This window comes from Humulus lupulus, chromosome 8 (assembly GCF_963169125.1).
Source record: "Humulus lupulus chromosome 8, drHumLupu1.1, whole genome shotgun sequence".
In the NCBI taxonomy this organism is placed as follows: Eukaryota; Viridiplantae; Streptophyta; class Magnoliopsida; order Rosales; family Cannabaceae; genus Humulus; species Humulus lupulus.
The window spans coordinates 64205710-64224997 of NC_084800.1; the positions used below are offsets into that span (position 1 = coordinate 64205710).

At 40.1% G+C, this 19288-nt stretch overlaps 1 non-coding gene across 1 annotated transcript; it reads left to right on the plus strand.

The window, feature by feature from the left end:
- Nucleotides 1-9727: 9727 nt before the first annotated feature.
- On the plus strand, nt 9728-9834 carry LOC133798998 (small nucleolar RNA R71). Its single transcript, XR_009876208.1, has one exon. It is a non-coding gene; the product is annotated as a small nucleolar RNA R71 (small nucleolar RNA).
- The last annotated feature ends 9454 nt before the right edge of the window (nt 9835-19288 follow it).

Here is a 19288-nt window from a genome sequence, read left to right on the forward strand (position 1 = left end):
CTGTTGGGGGGAGCAACATGCCCCCACCCCCTCCGCGAGCTCCGGCCCTTGTCCGGGACATAGGGGCGAAGCCCGGGACTTCGGCAATTTCAACCTCCGAGGTGCGCATCCCGGTTGATCCCCAGGACGTGGAGAAGATTCCAGAGGCCTTCCGGGGGACGGTGTATGAGTCGGCGAACTACGCCGTCAGCCACATATACAAGTTCAACGAGAAGGAGCTCAGAGCCATCGAAACCAGGAGCCCGGTGGGCGTGCTGGAGTCTTCACTGGGCATGGCCCTAATGGTAAGCTAACCTCAACCTTTTATGGTTTTTGACTACCATGCCTTGCCCTGTTTTTTCTTTCTCCCTTCTTTTTTGTTTCTAAGGCATGTGTCTCTTCGCTTTCGCAGAGCGCCGTTGCCCTTCATCGAAGCATAGCCAGGACCAAGGCCCAGCTCGAGGAGATGAGGAGTGAGCACCAGGCGTTTGTGGCCAACCACCAGACCTTCTTGCAGGCAGCTACAGACGCTCTGGCGGCCGCGCAGGCCGAGCTGAAAGAGACCCGTCCCAAGCTACAAGAGCTCGAGACCACCAAAGCCGCCCTTGCCGCCGTGCGGGCCGACCTAGACACTGCAAAGGCCAAGGCCAAGGCCGCCCTGGAGGCCGAGCAGGAAACTTCAGGCACTGCCATGGAGGACATGTTCTACCATTGCTGGGCCTATAATCAGGACGCCGACTTCTCCTTCCTGGCAGCGGACGTCTGGGAGCCCTTGCTGGAGAAGTTCAAAGCTCGCCTCGAGAAAGAAGCACCTTCCGAGGCCGGGGAAGTCTCTGGCGCAGCTGAGCAGGGCGAGACGGCGACCTCCAAGGGGCCAACTGGTGGAACCTAGGGCCTTTCCATTCTGTCCCCACTCTTTTTTTTTTTTTTTGTAACTTTTGCATGAGGTGTTCCCACCTCGAGACAATTAATTTTTACCTTTAAATTGATTAACTCCCTTTTGCCTCTACGCATTTCAGTTACATTTTTTTTCAAAAACTTAGTTCGTGTTAACTTTTATCAATATCCCGTGCTCTTTAGGAAGAACAACGATCAATAGATTTAAATCAACTTCTAAGTTTTTTTTCCTGGTCATATCCAGGAACTTAATTTGAAAACTTAGTCCGTGTTAATTTTTATCAATATCTCGTGCTCTTTAGGAAGAACAACAATCAATAAATTTAAATCAACTTCTAAGTTTTATGACCTCGTTGTATCCAGGAACTTAATTTGAAAACTTAGCCCGTGTTAATTTTTATCAATATCTCGTGCTCTTTAGGAAGAACAATGATCAATAGATTTAAATCAACTTCTAAGTTTTATGGGCGACCTGGTTAAATCCAGGATAGGACTTAGTTCGCGTTGATCCTTATCAATATCTCGCGTTTTTTAAGAAAAACAACGATCAATCGATATGAATCAACTTCTAAGTCATTAAGGCGACCTGGTTATATCCAGGTACCATATGCCCCCCAAGTAACTGGGAAAGGGTCTTTCGCGGTTACTTTAGATTACACTTGAAAACATGTACAAACATAAACAAAAAGTTACTTATCGCTTAATACATAAAAAATGGCCTTTCAGGCCTTACAAGTGAATCATTGATAATATCTCTTCAAATGGATGGCGTTCCAAGTTCGTGGGACTGCCCCTCCATCTAGCCGAGCTAATTTATAAGTTCCTTCTCTAATGACCTCGATGACTTAATATGGCCCTTCCCAGTTCGGTCCCAAGACTCCATCTTTGGGATCATTACTGGCCAGGAAAACTCTCCTGAGGACCAGGTCGCCAACGTTAAAGGCGCGATTTTTGACTTTTGAGTTGAAATAGCGAGTGATCTTCTGCTGATAATGGGCGAGCTGGAGTTGCGAGTCCTCTCGCCTTTCATCAACCAAGTCAAGGGAAGTGCAAAGTAGCCCGTGGTTGCGGTCCTGGTCGTATGATTGGACCATATGCGAAAGCACCTTAATCTCCACAGGGAGGACTGCCTCACTCCCAAAGGTCAAGGAAAAAGGAGTGTGACCTGTAGGAGTCCGATGTGAAGTCCGGTATGCCCAGAGAACCTGGGGGAGCTGTTCCGGCCAGACCCCCTTCGCTTCGTTGTTGATCCCAAAAGAGGGTGTTTTAATAATTAAACTCGCAAGTGCACGAATCGTTTTGGAATATAATGTTCATGTAAGTACGAGGTCGAACCCATGGGAGTTGACTAACATCAAAAGAAACTATTTCAAACAAAGCAATAATATTCTAACCTAGTTCCAAATATTTGATGAGATTTTGTTTTAGAAAAATAAAAGACAAGTAATAAAAATATTTAAGATTAAATAGAAAAATGGTTTTCAAATGAGATATATAAAATAAGATTATTAAGATGTTAGAATCCACAAAATGCAAGTTCAATAGTATTTATAAGTATATTGATTCCCAAGTTTTGATATAGTTGAAATAAATCACACTATATATTTTTTCAAAATATATTTTCTATTCAAGCACAAGTTACTCTTTAAAAAAATGTAGGATTTTTCTTCACTTATATAAGATATAATTTCTAAGCATTAGTTGTGTTACAATCTAATGAAACTACAAAAAATCAAAGAGATTATGTTTAGGCAAAATATGATACTTATGCTCTAAGAATTAGATGTGAACAATTTAATAAAAAACATTTAATCAAAGAATATCATATTTTTGCATAATGAAGAACTAAGTGTAATATGCTTTAACAATCAATAATAGATGAAAAAATGCATATCTTTGATAGAAAAATCCATAAACAATGTTACACAAATGGGAAATCAACTTACAATAAAAAATACTATCTAGTTACATTTTGCTTCATCATCATCTTAATAACCTTTGAAAAAGATTAGAAGCTCATAACTAGATAAAAATTACAAAATAACATACTTGACATGCTCTTCAAAAGATGAAAATGGTAGATAGAAAATAGTGAAAAGAAGAGAAATATGGAGTGTAGAAGAGGTTAAAAAAAAGATGAAGAAGAAGAGCTCCCCAAATGGTCTTACAAGACTCTATTTATAGGCAAAATATGGAGATTAAATTAATCAAATTAAAATAAATAAATTGATTAATTTAATTGTGTTGGGAAGTGGTAGGATAAATAGAGTAAGTGGAAGAGTATTGGAAAGATGAAATGTTTGGTTGGGTAAAAGATTAGTGAAAAGCTAAGGTAAAAATATGAATTAGGAATGTTTATTGAGGTAAAAAAATATGGAAGAGTGAGTTGATATTTTAGTGAAAAGAAAAAAGTGGACATTGGGAACAAATATGGTTTTTTAGCCATATTGGTGGCTGTGGCAAAATGGTTTGGTTTGGGCTAGGCAGATAGATGATGCTGAGCCAGGCGTTGGGAGTGTGATGCTATATGCTGAGTTGGGCCTGACCGTGGGCTGTGGTTGAAGCAAAGGTCAGCTGGGCCGAAATGGGGATGTGATATATGCTGAAGAGGTAACTTGATGAGGCTGAAGACTGAGCAGTCCTTTGGGCGTGAGGTGGCGTGACAACTGGCGAATTGGAGGCATATGCTAAAGCTGAAGAGGCATGCTGGCGTGAAGGCTGGAGTGATGCGTGGCTGGTCAGGCGTGGGAAGCTGACTACTGCTGGGTTGGGCTTTGGAGGCTGGCGGGCCGGTACTGTAGCAGGCGGGCCTGGGCTGGTGAGCTTGCTGAAGGAAGACAGACGGGCTGGGCTCGTGGCAGGCGTGGGCCTAGCTTGGGCCTGGGCATATGTTGACATCACTTTTCATGCTATTTTCTTTCAAATTTGTCATTCTTTATTTTCTTTTCAAAGCCAAAAAAATGCAACTTACTCCCTACAAGATAAGTAAATAATAAATTATAATCAAATATTTTCAATTATAAAATAACTCAAATTAAGTCCACGAAAATACTAATTGAAATTTAATTTACTTTGGGAATTAAGTTCAATAAAATCACATTTTTTTAACTTATAATCTATCAACACAAATTTCAATTAATTAAACTACAACATATTATAATAAAATATCTATAAAACATATAAAAATCTAGAAAACAACAATAAGACTAACAGATTAAAAATTACATAAAAACTTAATAAGTTAATTAAAAAACTCAAGAACTAAGCAACAATTAGCATATAAAAAGTGGTAAAATAACTCTATTTTGTAGAGTTATCACACCCCAAACTTAATATTTTGCTAGTCCTCGAGCAAAAGAAAAATTAAGAACACACTTTTTTTTTAATTGGTGATATCAAAAATGTCCTCAAAGATTGCACATTGAAAATAATTTATAAAAAAAAAATATGAATAAAAATTAAGCTTATGTAATTAATTCCATAGTCAATCTTGCTTTGAAAATATATTTTAAATTATAAGTCCAAAACTATTTATCAAGATATTATGTGAATTTTGGAGAAATTGTTGTAATAAATTATTTATTTCACATATTATGATGAATAATTTTTTTTCAAAATTTCATTTTTTAAGCAAAATTGACCCAAGAATTAAACACAAAGCTTAATAAGGATTCATATATATAAATATATATATTTGTTTTAAACTAAAATCAAACTCAATCAAGGGTATTATCATAGGAAAAATGGATATCACCAAAGGGTTTTTTTTTTTTTTTATAGTTTTTGATAAAGTATAAAAGTACAAAACTAGATATATATATATATATATATATTACTAGAAAGATAATATTTTTTTTGTTTTTTAAAGAAATTCTACCATTTTCAAACATATGAAAGAAGTAACCATACAAACCCACTACCCCCAAACTTAATTTATGCATTGTCCTCAATGTATCAAAATACAAATATAAATTGAAGCGTGAAAGAGTTTAGAGTTTAGAATGGTCGTACCTCATCATGGAGCATGTCAAGAGTGCAACAAAAAAGAAACAAAAATCAAAACAAGAAGTTAACCTAAAAACATAAATAAAACACACATTTACCAATAATTGATGAGAGCGATCAAGGACCATGGTAAATAGGATCCTCAAGAAGGATTTCATCCACTTTAGCAGTTTTCAATTCTAAAAATGGTTTCAATTTTTGTCCATTCACTTTGAATACATTACCATTATTAGGATTTTCAATTTCAATGGCTCCATGTGAAAAAACAGTGCGAACAATGTATGGACCTACCCACCTAGAGCGTAACTTCCCCGGGAAGAGATGCAAACGAGAATTGTATAAAAGGACTTTTTGACTGGGAGAGAAATCTTTTCGCAAAATGTTTTTGTCATGGTAAATCTTCATTTGATCCTTATATTTTTTTGAATAGTCATATGCATCGTGCCTAAGCTCTTCTAACTCATTTAATTGAAGCTTTCTTCTCTCACCCGCTTTGTCTAAGGAAAAATTCAATTGCTTAATTGCCCAATAGGCTCTATGTTCTAGCTCAACGGGTAAGTGGCATGCCTTTCCATACACAAGTCTATAGGGGGACATTCCAATGGGTGTTTTGTATGCAGTTCTATATGCCCATAATGCATCAACGAGTCCTAAGGACCAATCTTTCCTAGATGGATTGACAGTTTTCTCTAAGATGTGCTTAATTTCCCTATTTGATATTTCGACTTGACCACTAGTTTGTGGGTGATAATGTGTAGTGACTTTATGTGTAATACCATATTGTTTAATTAAAAGCTCAAAAGACCTATTACAAAAGTGTGTACCATTATCACTAATGATAGCACGTGGTGAGCCAAAACGAGAGAAAATATTTTCTTTCAAAAACTTAAGCACAACTTTATGGTCATTTGTGTGGCAGGCAACAGCTTCAACCCATTTAGACACATAATCAACACCAACAAGAATGTACAAGTTACCAAAAGAGTTAGGAAATGGACCCATAAAATCAATGCCCCAAACATCAAATATTTCAACAATAAGGATAGGATTCAAAGGCATCATGTTTCTTCTAGTTACACTTCCTAACATTTGACAACGTTCACAGGATTTGCAATAAACATAAGTGTCATGAAAAATAGTAGGCCAATAAAATCCACATTGTAAAATTTTCAAAGCAGTTTTCTTACCACTAAAATGTCCACCACATGCATGATCATGACAAAAAGATATGATTTTAAGTTGATCACAATTTGGAATGCATCTCCTTATTATTTGATCAGGGCAATATTTAAACAAATAAGGGTCATCCCACATGAAATTTTTCACTTCAGAATAAAATTTAGATTTGTCATGCTTAGACCAATGAGAAGGAATTTCACCAGTGACCAAATAATTCACAATGTCAGCATACCAAGGCAAAGAAGATATATGCATGAGTTGTTCATCAGGAAAAGTTTCAGTTATAGTGGTGGAGTCATTATTAGTCTCAACAACAATTCTAGACAAATGATCAGCAACAACATTTTCAGAACCTTTTTTATCTCGTATCTCCAAATCAAATTCTTGTAAAAGCAAGATCCAACGAATTAAGCGAGATTTAGCATCTTTTTTCGACAAGAGATATTTCAATGCAGCATGATCAGAATAGACAATTATTTTAGATCCTAACAAATAAGACCGAAATTTCTCCAATGCAAACACAACAGCAAGCAATTCTTTTTCAGTTGTAGAATAATTTAATTGAGCATTGTTCAAAGTTTTGCTAGCATAGTAGATTACATGAGGTAACTTGTTAATTCTTTGTCCTAGAACAGCACCGATAGCATAATCAGAAGCATCACACATTATTTCAAAATGAATATTCCAATCAGGAGGGCGAATAATAGGTGCACTAGTCAAAAGGGATTTCAATCTTTCAAAGGCAACATGACAATCATTATCAAAGACAAAAGCATTTTCTTTTCCGAGCAAATGACATAATGGGCGTGAAATTTTGCTAAAGTCTTTTATGAATCTTCTATAAAAACCAGCATGGCCTAAGAATGATCTAATTTCTTTTATTGTTTTAGGTGGGGGAAGTTTTGAAATAAGGTCAACTTTTGCTTTATCAACTTCTATTCCCTCAAATGAAATTACATGACCTAAAACAATTACTTTTTTAACCATAAAATGACATTTTTCCCAATTAAGAACTAAATTCTTTTCTTTGCAACGAATTAAAACAAGAGAAAGATGGTGCAAACAGTCATCAAAAGAATTTCCAAACACAGAAAAATCATCCATAAACACTTCAAGATTTCTTTCAACCATATCAGAAAATATTGCAATCATACATCTTTGAAAAGTTGCAGGAGCATTACAAAGACCAAACGGCATGCGACGATATGCAAAGGTTCCAAAAGGGCAAGTGAAGGTAGTCTTTTCTTGATCTTCAGAGGCAATGGGGATTTGGTTATATCCCGAATAGCCATCAAGAAAACAATAATATGCATGGCCAGCTAAACGTTCAAGCATTTGATCAATAAAGGGTAAAGGAAAGTGGTCTTTTCTAGTAACATTATTTTGCTTTCTATAGTCTATACACACTCTCCACCCCGTTTGTACTCGAGTAAGGATTAATTCATTTTTCTCATTTTCGACAACTGTGATCCTAGACTTTTTAGGCACTACTTGAACTGGACTAACCCATTGACTATCAGAAATAGGGTAAATGATACCTACATCTAACAGTTTAAGTACTTCTTCCCTAACGACCTCTTTCATATTTGGATTTAACCTTCTTTGACATTCCCGAGAGGTTTTAGCATTTTCTTCTAGATGGATTCTATGCATGCATATGGATGGGCTGATTCCCTTGATGTCTCCAATGGTCCAACCTATGGCTTCCTTATGTTTTCTAAGGACATTTAACAATTTATCTTCTTGTTCTTTATCTAAAGCAGATGCTATGATAACAGGCAAGGTTTCAGACTCTCCTAGAAAATCATATTTTAAATTTTCTGGCAAAGGTTTAAGGTCTAACTTTGGAGACTCGGAAACTGATTGAACATGATCTAAGGGTGAAAATGGTTCAACTTTGGTTTCATCTAAGGGTATAGACTCTAACAAAGAATTCACATCATTATTAAAATCATCATTATGCAAGTTCATACCAAAGTATTTTTCACAAAAATCAAGTAAGTCACTTCCATCATCTTCACACATACTCTCTATCATGTTAACTTCATGCACTTCCTCACACTCAACAGATTTAGCAACATTAAAAACATTTAATTCAACAGTTATGTTTCCAAAAGATAATTTCAATACACCATTACGAAAGTTGATAATTGCATTAGATGTAGCTAAAAATGGTCTACCTAGAATGATGGGTATTTGAGCATGAGCATTTTCAACAGGTTGAGTGTCAAGAACAATAAAGTCCACAGAGAAATAGAATTTATCCACTTTAATTAAAACATCTTCTACAATACCTCTAGGGATTTTCACTGAACGATCGGCTAATTGAAGTGTTATAGAAGTTGGTTTTAATTCTCCTAGACCAAGTTGCTTATACACAGAATAAGGCAGTAAATTCACACTAGCTCCTAAATCAAGTAAAGCTTTGTTAATAAAATGATCGCCGATGATGCATGAAATGGTTGGACAACCGGGATCTTTATATTTCACAAGGCTTTTATATTGAATTATGGAGCTAACTTGTTCAGTTAAAAACGCATTTTTTGGAACATTTGTGTTTCTTTTAACAATGCAAAGGTCTTTTAAGAATTTAGAATAGGCAGGAATTTGTTTAATGGCATCTAAGAAGGGAATGTTGATGCTTACTTGTTTGAAAACTTCTAAGATGTCACTATATTGGTTGCCTTTCTTGAGTGGAATTAATCTTTGTGGAAAAGGAGCTTTTGGGATGGAAGGAAGGATTTGAGCATCATCTTTTGAAAGGTCATTTGTGTTGGAACTTTGAGGTTGGCTTTGGTCTTTTTCAACTTGAGGTATGTAATCGGGTTTGACAATTTGTTTTCCGGACCTAAGAGTTGAAATAGACTTAGCTTCTTCTTTATGACTAGGAGTTCCTATTTCATATTGGCCTTTAGGATTTGGGATGGGTTGGCTAGGAAATCTTCCTTTTTCTCTCTCAGTTACAGCACTAGCAAGTTGACCCAATTGTGTCTCGAGTTTGGCAATGGATTGAGACTGATTTTGTAAGATTTGTTGGGTGGATTGCATGAATTGTTATAAGGTGTCTTCTAAGGAAGGTTTTCTTTGTGGAGGGTAAGGTTGACTTGGTTGGGCATGATTTGGATTTGGCATGTTGAATTGGTTTCCTTGATTCATTTGTGGTTGGTTTTGTCTCCATGAAAAATTAGGATGGTTTCTCCAATTTGGATTGTATGTGTTGGAAAATGGGCTATCAGAAGAAGGTTTTCCATATGAATGTAAAGCATTAGCCTCTTCAGAAAATGTTTCAATAAAAGAAGGACATGATTGAGCATTATGACATGAACTAGCACATAAAGAACAAACATCTTTTTTAGGTTGCACATGAGAATTCATAGATTGACTTATTACTAAGGCTTCTACTTTTCTTGCTAATTTATCAAATGATGTTCTTAAATCACTTTCTTCTTTTATTTCATATTTTCCTTCTCTTTTCGGTGAAGGGTTGGCTCTAGACCTAGGCTCAGAATAATTCCATTTTTGTGAATTAACAGACAATTCTTCAAGAGCGTCCCAAGCCTCTTGACCTTGCAGTTTTAAAAATTTTCCGGTATGCATGGATTGAATCATTTGTCAGTTTGAAGGGGTTAAACCATCATAAAAATATTTTACAAGTCTCCATTTTTCAAAACCATGGTGGGGACATTTTAATAATAAATCTTTAAATCTTTCCCAACATTGATAAAATTCTTCATTATCTTTTTGATAAAATTCAGAGATTTCTCTTCTTAAACTATCAGTTTTGGACATGGGGAAAAATTTAGCAAGAAATTTATTAAAAAGTTGATCCCAAGTAGTTATGGTTCCAGTTGGAAGTGAGTTTAACCAAGCTTTGGCTCTATCTTTTAAAGAAAAAGGAAACAACCTAAGTTTGACCGACTCATCTGAAAAATTTTGAAAACGAAAGGTTGAGCAAATTTCCAAAAAGTCTTTTACATGCATGTATGGATCCTCTCTTTCTAAACCATAAAATGATGGTAACAATTGAATGATTGATGGTTTAAGTTCAAAATGAGTGGCATTAGTAATGGGCAAAACAATGCATGACGGAGCATTAGATGAAATAGGTGAAAAGTATTCAAGAAGAGTTTTTTCTTGCACAACATTAGGTTCTTGTTCCATTATGCTTAAACTTTCAAAAACACTTTTAATTTCACGTAAATGCACTGATTTTTTCACCAAACGATTTTTTGAATTACGATGCCAATGATGCATACAATGTCACAAATTTCACAAAGTAACACAAATAATCACAAGAAAACAAATTTCTGATGTGGAAGATCAGTTAGAACCGCAACCACAGAGCATACTTATATCAAGAAGAGATTATAATATTTATATTTTTTTTTTTTTTGATTTTTTTTTTATATATATTTTTTTGTTTAACTTGTTCCCAGGCCTATTTGATTCCACTTACTCACAACTTAATAACAACTCCCCGAGGTTAATTAATAAGCGTGGATGGGAACTTTGCCAAATTTCCTTTAAGCAAAAATTGCTTATGTTGAAAGAACAAGCTTTGTTTTTTAGTTTTTTTTTTCAAGTATTTTCTTAGACAATAAAATTACAACTAACTAAATGCGATAATTAAGAAAAAAGATGACAATAGCAATAGTAAATAGTTATATAAAAATTAGGAGGCACTTATGCCATCAACTAAATGATCAACAAAAAATAAAAATTAGGAGGCATTAATGCCATCAACCAACATTAATAATAATAATAATGATAATAATAATAATAAAATTTAGGAGGCACTAGTGCCATCAACTAAGATAAATAAAAATAAATAAATAAAAGCTAGGAGGCACTAATGCCATCACTAGAAATGATAGATTGCTCAAGTATGTAGGAGGCAAAAATTGCACTCAACTATCAAGTATTTAGGAGGCACAAATGCACTCAACTAAAAACATAAAAATTAAAAGAAAAAGAAAAAGGGTTAGGAGGCACTCATGCACTCAACTAATATGTAAGTAGGGGGCACTAAATGCCATCAACTACCAAGATAAATACATATATATATATAATATAATATATAACAATATAAATAAATATATGTATAACTTTTTTTTTCTTTTTTACTCTTTTTTTTTGTTTTTGATTTTTTTTATAGATATAAATATATATATATTTTTTTTTTTACTTTTTTTTTTAAAGATGATAGTGCAAAATAAAAATAAAATAACTAGTAGAAGAATGTTACTTACCTTGTAGAAAGATCGTTTCTTTCTTGCAACTCCCCAGCAACGGCGCCAAAAACTTGTTGATCCCAAAAGAGGGTGTTTTAATAATTAAACTCGCAAGTGCACGAATCGTTTTGGAATATAATGTTCATGTAAGTATGAGGTCGAACCCATGGGAGTTGACTAACATCAAAAGAAACTATTTCAAACAAAGCAATAATATTCTAACCTAGTTCCAAATATTTGATGAGATTTTGTTTTAGAAAAATAAAAGACAAGTAATAAAAATATTTAAGATTAAATAGAAAAATGGTTTTCAAATGAGATATATAAAATAAGATTATTAAGATGTTAGAATCCACAAAATGCAAGTTTAATAGTATTTATAAGTATATTGATTCGCAAGTTTTGATATAGTTGAAATAAATCACATTATATATTTTTTCAAAATATATTTTCTATTCAAGCACAAGTTATCTTTAAAAAAATGTAGGATTTTTCTTCACTTATATAAGATATAATTTCTAAGCATTAGTTGTGTTACAATCTAATGAAACTACAAAAAATCAAAGAGATTATGTTTAGGCAAAATATGATACTTATGCTCTAAGAATTAGATGTGAACAATTTAATGAAAAACATTTAATCAAATAATATCATATTTTTGCATAATGAAGAACTAAGTGTAATATGCTTTAACAATCAATAATAGATGAAAAAATGCATATCTTTGATAGAAAAATCCATAAACAATGTTACACAAATGGGAAATCAACTTACAATAAAAAATACTATCTAGTTACATTTTGCTTCATCATCATCTTAATAACCTTTGAAAAAGATTAGAAGCTCATAACTAGATAAAAATTACAAAATAACATACTTGACATGCTCTTCAAAAGATGAAAATGGTAGATAGAAAATAGTGAAAAGAAGAGAAATATGGAGTGTAGAAGAGGTTAAAAAAAAGATGAAGAAGAAGAGCTCCCCAAATGGTCTTACAAGACTCTATTTATAGGCAAAATATGGAGATTAAATTAATCAAATTAAAATAAATAAATTGATTAATTTAATTGTGTTGGGAAGTGGTAGGATAAATAGAGTAAGTGGAAGAGTATTGGAAAGATGAAATGTTTGGTTGGGTAAAAGATTAGTGAAAAGCTAAGGTAAAAATATGAATTAGGAATGTTTATTGAGGTAAAAAAATATGGAAGAGTGAGTTGATATTTTAGTGAAAAGAAAAAAGTGGACATTGGGAACAAATATGGTTTTTTAGCCATATTGGTGGCTGTGGCAAAATGGTTCGGTTTGGGCTAAGCAGATGGATGATGCTGAGCCAGGCGTTGGGCGTGTGATGCTATATGCTGAGTTGGGCCTGACCGTGGGCTGTGGTTGAAGCAAAGGTCAGCTGGGCCGAAATGGGGATGTGATATATGCTGAAGAGGTAACTTGATGAGGCTGAAGACTGAGCAGTCCTTTGGGCGTGAGGTGGCGTGACAGCTGGCGAATTGGAGGCATATGCTGAAGCTGAAGAGGCATGCTGGCGTGAAGGCTGGAGTGATGCGTGGCTGGTCAGGCGTGGGAAGCTGACTACTGCTGGGTTGGGCTTTGGAGATTGGCGGGCCGGTACTGTAGCAGGCGGGCCTGGGTTGGTGAGCTTGCTGAAGGAAGACAGACGGGCTGGGCTCGTGGCAGGCGTGGGCCTAGCTTGGGCCTGGGCATATGTTGACATCACTTTTCATGCTATTTTCTTTCAAATTTGCCATTCTTTCTTTTCTTTTTAAAGCCAAAAAAATGCAACTTACTCCCTACAAGATAAGTAAATAATAAATTATAATCAAATATTTTCAATTATAAAATAACTCAAATTAAGTCCACGAAAATACTAATTGAAATTTAATTTACTTTGGGAATTAAGTTCAATAAAATCACATTTTTTTAACTTATAATCTATCAACACAAATTTCAATTAATTAAACTACAACATATTATAATAAAATATCTATAAAACATATAAAAATCTAGAAAACAACAATAAGACTAACAAATTAAAAATTACATAAGAACTTAATAAGTTAATTAAAAAACTCAAGAACTAAGCAACAATTAGCATATAAAAGTTGTAACATAACTCTATTTTGTAGAGTTATCATTCGTCTAGTCTCTTCTTGAGGCTCGCCTTTAACGTCTTGTTGACAGCCTCGACCTGGCCGTTCGCCTGAGGATAGGCCACGGAGGAGAAACTTTTCACAATTCCGTACCTCTCACAAAACTTGGTGAACAGGTCGCTGTCGAACTGAGTCCCATTGTCGGAAACGATCTTCTTGGGCAGCCCGAATCGGCAGATAATGTTCTTAACCACGAAGTCAAGGACTTTTTTGGAAGTTATCGTTGCCAAGGGTTCTGCCTCAGCCCACTTCGTAAAGTAGTCGATGGCCACCACGGCGTAACGGACCCCGCCTTTTCCAGTAGGGAGGGCGCCAACCAAGTCGATCCCCCAAACTGCAAACGGCCATGAGGAAGAGATCATCTTCAGCTCGACTGGGGGAGCTCGGGCAACTATGGCGAATCGCTGGCACTTGTCATACTTCTTCACGTATGAGATCGAGTCTTTGGACAGAGTTGGCTAGTAATAACCTTGCCTCAGGACCTTTAAGGCCAAGCTTTGCCCCCTAGTGTGATCTCCGCAAAAACCCTCATGCACCTCCTACAGGATGGCTTGTGCTTCGCCTGGAAGAACACATCGTAGGAGAGGTAGGGAGTGTCCACGTTGGTATAACGCCCCATCCACTACTGTATACCTGGGAGCTTAATACAGCACTCGCCGTGCGTCATTACGTCCTTCAGGTAGCTTTCCCTCGGTGAGATACTCAAGGATGGGGGTCATCCAGGTCGGCCTGGCGCCGATCATCTCGACCTCCGTCCTGACTTCTATACTTGGTTTCTCCAATAATTCTACTGGCACTAACCCCAAGGTCTCCGTCTCCCCGGAGGTGGCGAGCTTGGCAAAAGCGTCCGCGTTCTGCTCCCGAGGTATCTGCTTGATCGAGCCTCGCCCAAACGCGGACAGCTCAACTTTTACCTTTGCTAGGTAGGCAGCCATCTTAGGTCCCCGTGCTTGATACTCACTCAGAACTTGGTTTACCACGAGCTGGGAGTCACTGAAGCACTGGACAGAGCTCGCCCTCAGCTCCTGGGCTATCCTTAGCCTGGCCAGCAATGCTTCGTACTCGGCCTCGTTGTTGGAGGCCTTGAATCCGAACCTCAGCGCCGAGTGGAATCTATGCCCTTCAGGGGATATCAGAATGATTCCAGCTCCAGAGCCGTTCTCGTTGGATGAACCATCCACGAATATCCTCCACGATGCCTGGGCTGAGGTGACCTGGGATGAGTCTTCTGCAGGATCCTCTCGGAATCCTATGCACTCAGCTACAAAATCGGCCAAGGCTTGACTCTTTATAGCAGTTCGCGGAGTGTATAGAATCTCGAACTGGCTGAGCTCGATTGCCCACTTTAACAAGCATTCTGATGCTTCAGGTTTTTGCAAAACCTGCCTTAAAGGCTGATCAGTCATGACGTGTATTGAGTGGGACTGGAAGTACGGCCTGAGCTTTCGCGAGGCCGTGATAAGGCAGAACACCAATTTCTCCATCAACGGGTACCGGGATTCAGCTCCGAGAAGTCTCTTGCTGATGTAGTAGACTGGCTTCTGAATCCGGTCCTCTTCCTGGACCAATACGACACTGGCTGCATCTTCCGTGACGGCAAGGTAGAGAAAAAGAGGCTCTCCTGCTTTTGGTTTGGATAGTACGGGTGGCTCGGCCAGATGTGCCTTCAGGTCAAGGAAAGCGCTTTCGCACTCTTCTGTCCATTCGAACTTCTTATTTCCTCGGAGCAGGTTGTAGAATGGCAAACACTTATCGATGGACTTTGAAATAAACCAATTGAGGGCTGCCACTCTTCCTGTCAGGCCTTGGACATCTTTGCGTGACCTGGGCGAGGGAAGCTCGAGCAATGATCTGATCTTGTCAGGCTTTGCCTCGATTCCCTGGGTATTGACGATGAAACCCAGGAATTTTCCCGATGCGACTCCAAAAGTGCACTTCTGTGGATTTAGCCTCATGCCATACTCCCGTAGTATCTTGAAGCATTCCTCCAGGTCGGAAACATGGTTATCGGCAGTCTTTGACTTGACTAGCATGTCATCAACATACACTTCCATGTTTTTTCCGATCTGGTCTGCGAACATTCTATTCACTAACCTTGTAATAATAAACGTTAGTCGGGGTCATGAAACTGGTGTGCTTCTGGTCCGCCGGATTCATGGCGATCTGATTACAGCCTGAGTACGCGTCCATAAAGGACATGAGCTCGTGCCCCACCGTGACATCCACCAACTGGTCAATCCTTGGCAATGGAAAACAATCCTTGGGGCAGGCTTTATTCAGGTCGGAGAAGTCGATGCAGGTCCGCCATTTCCCATTGGGCTTCGGGACCAGCACGGGGTTGGCGACCCAAATCGGAAACTTGGCTTCACGGATAAAGCCGCATTTTTTGAGTCGGGCTACTTCTTCCTCTAAGGCTTCAGCCTGGGTTGTTCCTAGGCATCTCTGCTTCTGGGACTTTGCAGGAACACTTTTATCCAGATGAAGTGTGTGCATGATGACACTCGGGCTGATTCCCACCATGTCCTCGTGTGACCACGCAAACACATCCAGGTTATCCCGCAGAAATATGATCAGCTCCGCCTTCCTCTCATTGCAGAGGTTTTTTCCGAGCTTGACCATCCGTGATGGGTTCTGCGGGTCAATATTTACTTCCTCGAGCTCCTCAATTGCTTGGAGCTCGGATCTGTCCTCGCCTATTCGGGGGTCAATATCCTCACTTAAGACGATATTTTCCCCCTCGGTGCTTTGAGGTTTTTCAATCTCATGACCAGCCGAGGGGTCCCGAGATTCCTCCTCACCACTTTGGATGGCCATTGCCAGCTTCCCATGTTTCGATTTTCCCTTCATGGAAATGCTGTAGCATTCCCTGGCAGCAAGCTGATCGCCACGGACAGTGCATATTCCCGTGGAAGTAGGAAATTTCATCGCGAGGTGGCGAATGGACGTGGCGGCCTCAAAGGCTATGAGCGTGGGCCGTCCCAAAATTGCGTTGTACGCAGCGGAGCAGTCGATGACCACGAACTCAAGGAGTTTGGAGACTGTCTGAGATCCTTCCCCCAGGGTGATCACCAGCTCGATAGTCCCTATAGCCGCTGATCCTTCTCCCGAAAAACCATATAGCATCATGGAGGTCGCCTTCAGCTCGGCGACAGTCAAATCCATCTTCTCTAACGTGGACCGGAATAGGAGGTTCACCGAGCTCCCATTGTTGATCAGCACCCTCCTAACCCTCCGATTAGCGAGCTGAACTGCTACGACCAGAGGATCATTGTGCGGGAACTGGACATGGCACGCATCTTCTTCTGTAAAAATGATCGGTTGCTTCTCCAATCGCTGCTGCTTTGGCTGGCGCTACTCCGGGATGAACTCTACTCCATTATGTGCCTTGAGTTCGTTCACGTACCTCTTCTGGGCACCCCTGCTCGTGCCAGCCATATGCGGACCTCCAAAGATGGTGGATATCTCCCCTTCTATCACGGGAGGAGGGACGTCCTGATCTACCTGAGACCCGGGCTGACTGGCCGGGACTTCTGGAGCAGGTCGACTTGCTGGAACTCTGTTCCGCGCGTACTGGGCCAAGGGGCCGGCTCGGATGAGAGTCTCTATCTCATCTTTCAAATGCCTACAACCATCAGTATTATGGCCAACATTATTGTGAAAACGGCAAAACTTGGAGGTGTCTCTCTTCCCCTTTTGGTGCTTCAACGGCTCCGGCCTCTTCCAGGGGAGGCGAGTAGAGTTAGCTAGGAAGATATTCTCCCTAGACTAGGTGAGCTCAGTATAATTCGCGTAGACGGGCTTGAACTTGTCCACGGACTTATTCTTCTTTGGGCCATGCTGGCTGTTTTTGCCATTCCCCTATCTTTTGCCTCCGCCGAGCTGGTTGTTCTGCTTGATGTTTTGGGTCGCTGCCACGACCTCCGTCCTCACTCCAGCGGGCTGATCAGGGACCTGGCTGGTTCCTGCAGCTGAGGCTTCGGCTTCCTCCAAGTTGATCCATTCCTGTGCCCTGTTGAGGAATTCGTTAACTGAGCTGACTCCCTTTCTTTGTATATCTTTCCAGAGTTCCCCTCCGATGAGGATTCCAGTTCTCGTGGACATGAGCTTGGAGCTATCATCCGCGTCTCTGGCCCGAGCAGCGACGTTCGCAAATCTGCTCAGGTAGGCCTTCAGAGTTTCGCTGGGCTGCTGCCTCACGTTAGCCAGAGAGTCTGCCTGAACGCGGGCAGCCTGGGAGGCTCGGAATGCCCTTTTGAAATCAGCCGAGAAAGTTTTCCAGGAGCTGATTGACTGACTTTTTCCTTGCTTAAACCACTGCCTGGCTGGTCCAGTCAGTGTGGAAAGAAAGATTAAACACCTCAGATCGGGGCCAATGTTGTGAGCCATCATCAGGGTGTTGAACATCCCCAGATGATCCGATGGATCTCCGAACTTAGACAGGTGCGGTATACGGAAACCAGGTGGGTAAGCCGTTGCTACTATGCTGGGGGTGAAGAGCTCCATCTCGTCCCCTGAATCATATTCATCTTTTTCTTTCTCCGATAGGAGCTTCCTCATCAGCTCCTCCATCTGGGCCAGGCGCTCGAGGGTTTGGTCCTGATTTCCTTGGTTATTCCGGAGCTGTTGAACAGCTCCGGATCCATTGTACATATTTGGTGGGTTATTGCCTCTCCTATCTTGAGATAGGTTATTTGGGGCATTCCCGCCGTTACGTACTTCGGACAGGGATCCCCCTGGCGAGCATGGCTATCTCCTCCTGCTAGCTCCCCTCTATGAGAATTAAGGCGATCTCGCAGGTCGCCCCCCTGGGTGGCTTGTGGACTTTGTGCCGAGCTCAAACGCTGACGCAAGTCTCCGCCCGAAAGGTCACTCCGGCGACTGCCGGTCCAATAGCTCCTGCTAGAGAGGCTCGTAGCTCACCTTTGGTGGTGAGGATTTGGGCTTTCTCTCGGTGCCCTACTACGTCGGGAAGGTCCGGAGGAAGGCGGGACTCTCCTGCTACTTCCATAGGCCGGAATATCTTGGATGGGCCGAGGAGGAGATGGATATCTGATTGGTGATGGAGGATGCTTGACCGAAGAGGCGATCTTAGTTCCGTCAGGACGGATCAAATTAGGTGGGGGCCTTTCGGCCCTGCCTACATGCGGGTCCCGCACCTGCGCGGTCTGGACGAGGCGCAGGACGGCTATTGGGGATGGGCTGACGCTGCGAGCCCTCCCCGGACCTCCTTTTGGAATTTCCTCGAGCTCTCCTGGGCGCGCTCGAGGCTGGTTGGGAGCTAGGAGTTGAAGTTCTGACCGAACGGTTGTACTGCTGTTGTTCGGCTCTAGGCATTTCTCCAAAGTTTGCCTCCCGACGGTGCGACGAGGGAGTGGAGTTGGCTGTCGGAAGTCTGTCCGAGCGGCTATGCCTGGACCGATTACCCCGGCGAGACTTAGGAGCCTCGCCTTGCCTCTCTCTGACGTTAGCGTTGGTTGTGAGAGGGGGTAGTCATGCCAGCACATCCTTGATCTGCTGGTTAGCTATTGCTAGCTGGCTCCTCAGTTGAGCATTCTCCATTTCCACCGCCGTGTAATAACATGGGTTTGGATTAGGTGGCCGAGGCGCCAAACTTCCAGTATCATCTTGGCCCGCCGCCTGTTTTCCTGGTTGCTGTTGGACTTCAGAAATTTGTTCACCAGGGATAGCAATATGATGAGCCTCCTGCCCATCATGTTGTTCCGTCTCATTACCGTGTTTGGATCGAGTAGTCACCATAGTTGGATGTTTGCGACAGCACTAATCGAACTTACTCTCAATGAAAGCACCAAACTGTTGACGCGGTTCTTCGCCAAC